This window comes from Fragaria vesca, linkage group LG2, assembly GCF_000184155.1.
Source record: "Fragaria vesca subsp. vesca linkage group LG2, FraVesHawaii_1.0, whole genome shotgun sequence".
Taxonomy (NCBI): Eukaryota; Viridiplantae; Streptophyta; class Magnoliopsida; order Rosales; family Rosaceae; genus Fragaria; species Fragaria vesca.
Genome location: NC_020492.1, coordinates 3730261 through 3735431, shown reverse-complemented (window position 1 = coordinate 3735431; position 5171 = coordinate 3730261).

The following is a 5171-nucleotide window of genomic DNA, read 5'->3' as shown; positions in this document are numbered from 1 at the left end:
AGAGAGAGGCTAGGTTTGTGTTTGATATATTGGGAAGGGCACCATCGACTATTTCATCATAAAACATTGAATTGGGTCTTTTTGTATTTCTTTTTTTCATTCGATTGGGGCCTGATTTTTCTGTTTTTGTGCAATAGGCATTTTCCTATTTTCTATAAGTGCCCTTTTGCTACTAGTATTTTACCACCTTTTAATTTACAACAAAATATTTTACCAAATATTGTGTTTAAAGAGTGGATGCTTGAGATCGAGAGCTATGCACATGAATACCGAAATCTTTGATCAGCTGCTTATGGTGATAAAAGCAACATGAAAAAACATAAACAGTATTTTGTTGAACAATAAAAGGCAGACAGCACCAAACCTCTTGTTGAGCAATTTTGCATGGTTGGAGGACTACAAAAAAGACAATGGAACACACAAACAACCCAAGTGAGTCACAAAACAGGTGTAGAAAATCAGCTGCAAATGGTGACATGACCCTAAATCTTGATGCAGCCTTTCTTCCTAATCAACATCATGGAGGAATTGGAGGTAAACAACTACAAGACAATGTAGGTAGCTTCATAGCTGCTTTTACTCGACCTATACCATATACAACTTCTTCTTAACAATGTGAACTCCTAGTCATTCGTGAAGGTATGGATTTACTGTATTCGTTGCAAGCAAAAGATGTGACTGTACTTAGTGACTGTATGGAGGCTGTATCTGAAATAAAAGCTCTCGATTTCAACTTACTAGCAAATGGAGGCCTGGTTCAAAAGTTCTAGCATGATCATGACATTCAAGTGATTCAACGTGAGTAGTAAACTTGTACATGTTCAAATTATGTACACATCAAGATCAGGTTATGGGATATATAGCTCATAGACTTGCTGTCATAGCCTTTGAGAACAATAATTATGCCTCTACACGGTTGGAATTGGATCATTCACCAGATTGTATCCTGGATCTTCTCCAGCATTACTTCTCAAGACTCAATAATGATAATCATTTCACTTTAAAAAAAAAAATTGAGACTTTGTAGACATAAATTTTGATAAAATTTGACAAAAAACGTAGATTTGATAATATGATGATAGTGGCCAGGTTCGTTTTGGATAGTGGCCACAACCCACAAGGATTGATGAAAATATCTTCTTCTTCTTTTCCCTGAGGATAAAAGGGAAATTCTTCATGACAAGGGTGGGACAAATTTGGACTTCGTGATGATCCTTTTGGGTTGTATTATGTTTCCATTATGGCTTGAAGATGGCTGTCGAAACTGATGAAGATGTTTTTTACCGCAGAAGGTTTGGGGACGCTAGGCGCACATGTAATACAAATAAGGCTAACGTGAACACCTTAATTGGCTGAAGATCACTACATGAAATATCAACTTAGCCGACAGAATTTTTTTAGCCGACGGAATTTTTTTAATTCCGTCGGCTAAGTAAATGTTTGTCGACGGAAACATAACCGTCGTATAGGACACCACATCCGTCGTTTAGAATTTCTTAGGCGACGGAAAATGACTGTCGACGACTTCTGTCGACTAAGATATTTCTATTCGACGAAACACTATTCGTCGTCCATGTTCCGTCGCCTTAGCAAACCATAGGCGACTAATATCTTCCGTCGGTATGATTTCGTCGGCTTAGATATTCTTAGGCGACTACAGGTTTCCGTCGGTATATCTACTCTTGGACGACTAATCATGTTCCATCGTCTTAAATTTTCTTGGGCGACGAACACTATTCTGTCAGTTAAGTAAGACTTGGGCGACGAATATTCCTTTTTAACGACGAACTGTTTCGTCGACTAAGAAGTTGAATTATTGCCTGACACAAAGCAGAACGAATATATTTTGCCGACGCCTTTTGTCTTAGGCGACGGAATATTCCGTTGGCTAAGTCCACACATCATTCATTTATACACCTTTTGCCCAGAAGAATGGCATGGTCTAGCTCCCCCCCCCTCCCCCCCCCCCCCCGCCCGCCTTCACATAATTCATCCGATCCAAATTTAGTTTTGGAAGCTTTTCTTCATGAATTTGATCGATATTTAAGAGCGCGTTGCTTCGATCTCGATATCCTAATTGGTATATATGTAACTACTTTAATTAATCTACTTTCTTCATTTAGGCATATTTTCCTGCGAACTACTTTCCGGCGACTTGACGATCCAATTTTGATGGAATGTTGCTTACTTGTATGCTTAATATAATTACTGCATATGTGTGTATAATATGTTTGTATATATATCTAACTTTTGTGTGTATAATTTTTAGAGTGTATATATATATACAGTCCCCTTCCAGAGAGGGATCCCTCTTTGAAATTAAACTGCGGGACTCCTTATTTCGCTCACTTTCAGGTCGTATTTTCACATCTTGACCGTACAATGTCTAAAACACAGTGTGTAGATCATTCCTACAAAGTTTCATCAAATTTGAAGATCATTTGGGTACCGAATGAGATTAAATAAATCAACAGAACAAAAGTTGTCCAAACAGAACCGTTCGTGTAAATTACGATTACAGAAGCTCAAATGATCTTCAAATTTGATGAAACTTTGTATGAATGATCTACACACTGTGTTTTAGACATTGTACGGTTGAGATGTGGAAATACGACCTGAAAGTGAGCGAAATAAGGAGCCCCACACTTTAATTTCAAAGAGAGATTTCACTCTGGAAAAGGACTAATATATATATGTCTCGTACCCCCTTAATGTCTCGTAAGTTAAAGAAGAAATCAAATCAAATTTGCAAATTGCAAGTAATTCTCAGAGAGGGGAAGTTGGGGAACTATGACACGAAGCAGTGTAGAAGATGATGAAGATATTGGAGGACCCAGCCAACATCCTGAACCTAAGGAATCCAGTCCTGAAGAAAAAGTAAAGGAAAGCGAAGATCAAGTAGAAGAAGAAGAAGAATTTGAAGCTGACGAAGATGATGATTACTATACTGAAGGGCAAGATGAAGAGCCAAATAACGAGCCCTATGATTCCATCACATCAATCCTAGTAGTGTCATAACCTTAACGGAGCCAGGTCATCCCGGAGTGCTTGACTGCCCAATTTGTTATGAACCCTTAACCAACCCAATTTTCCTGTGTGACAATAATGGCCATCTAATTTGCTCTTCCTGCAAATCCAAAATACATAGATGTCCCTTGTGTTCTGGACCCTTTGGCTCTAAGCGTTGTACGGTCATCGAGAAGGTCTTGGAATCAAGTACTACATCATGTCAAAATAACCAATTACCACCTGTTAATTAAGGTCATAACCTTAAGAGAACCAACGTTGCTTGACTGCTTTATTTGCAAAGGACCCTTGAGCATACCTGTATTCCAATGTGATGTTCATAATGAGCATATAGCCTGCTCCCCATGCATCTCCAGGAGAGGTAAATCTCCCAGTGGAACATGTTCCTTTGGCCACCGTTGTCGTATCATCGAGAGTTCGAGACGATTCTGGAATCAAGCACAACTTTATGTCGAAACAGCAACTATGGCTGCAAAGTAACCATGACCTCAACTAGCAAAGAACATGAGAAGGCATGCATGCTTTCCCCTTGTACATGCCCACATTCAGGTTGCAACTTTGTCTCTTCAGCTAAGAGCTTGTACAGACACTTCAAGAGTAATCATGTCGAATCTGCAAAACGATTAGCGTACAACCGCAGATTTTCGGTTACAATAATTAAGAACATCAACATCTTTCTTGTTCTTCAAGAAAAGAGAGAAGGTACGTTATTTACGTTTGAGAATCATGTTGTTGAATGTGCAGGGAATGTAATGAGGGTTACTTGTTGTTTCTGCAAGAACCCGTAGGCTATGTAGAAGTACGATAGAACATAAACATACACAAGGACAACATTTATAGTGGTTCATCATGCCATCGGAGGGCATGGCTACGTCCACTTGAATCTACTATCATGAGGCCTCAATGCCTTAGGGTGTTACAAGTGTGGAGCTGAGTTGGGATAGAGTTGGATCAATTGAGAGAGATCTTTTCTACATATGGGAAGTCTTCTTTTTATAGCTAAGGAATGTTCCCTCACATATTATATTTCCAATGTGGGACTAATTACACTTATATATTCTCATGGTGTCTTCTTGTGGAGCTTGGAGAAGCATCTTCCCGTTGCGGCATTGATGATCCTTCACTATGGCGAGGTAGCCCGGATGTCGGTCTACCGAATGTATGTCGGAGGCGGGGCCTGCCATGGTCGGAGCACGGTCTACGAGGTCGTTGGTTATGCTTGGCGGGATAAAATATACATCGTATCTACAAGTTTCCTGACTGGTCTATGGGCGGAGAAGGTAGTTTCTTACTACCGATAACACTTGTATTCAACCCAAGTTCATAAAAGGTGCTCCCTTTGAGCTTGTTGCTGAAAAAGACGAAGGAAATTCTCTCAAACTTGAGGCGTTCACAAAGAGCAGTCAAAACCCCGTTAGTAATGCTCTTCCAAGTAGTTATTATTTTCCTACAACTTACAGTATTCCATGTGATTTTTTTGATTCACGTGATTAGCTCAAGATTGACCTCTGCATATGTAAGCCTCTTACTAAGTTACTGTAATCCCTGCAATTGCATCTCTTGACATGAGTACTGTTTAACTTCTTACTCTCTTTTTTCCGGGCCAAGTTGTTGTTGTTGTTTTTTTTTTTTTTTTAGAACCGAAGAATTGCATTTATAAGCAACTTTGATGTTACAACACACATATATGTACATTTTCTCGAAGTTTTTGACCTCAGAATTTGTTTCCTTTCAATCTATTTATTTTCGAATTCTGAAATCTCTAACATTCTCAAAAGAGTAATAATCCTGATATCTCTACAAACCAGTACTATTTGTGAGAGAATGTGTAGAAAAGGCAGGTATATTCTTTGATTAGCTAGAAGAGGGGGCACGGCCCTGCTAGAGACAAAAACTTCTAAATCCCAAGGACTTTTACCGCCGTCATCTCTTTGCTTGAAGCCAAGGGTTTTGGCGTTTTGCTTTTTCCTGTTGTTGTCATTTCAATTACGGAAAGCGCTGGACTACGCCGTAGTACAGTACGTCATGAGTGGTCCCGACACGTGGCATTAGCTCAGCCACAGAATTTGAATCTAAAAGGTATATAGGTAAACTTATCAAATAATGTCGTTAACAGTAATTAAGGATTTAACTCTCTCTCTCTC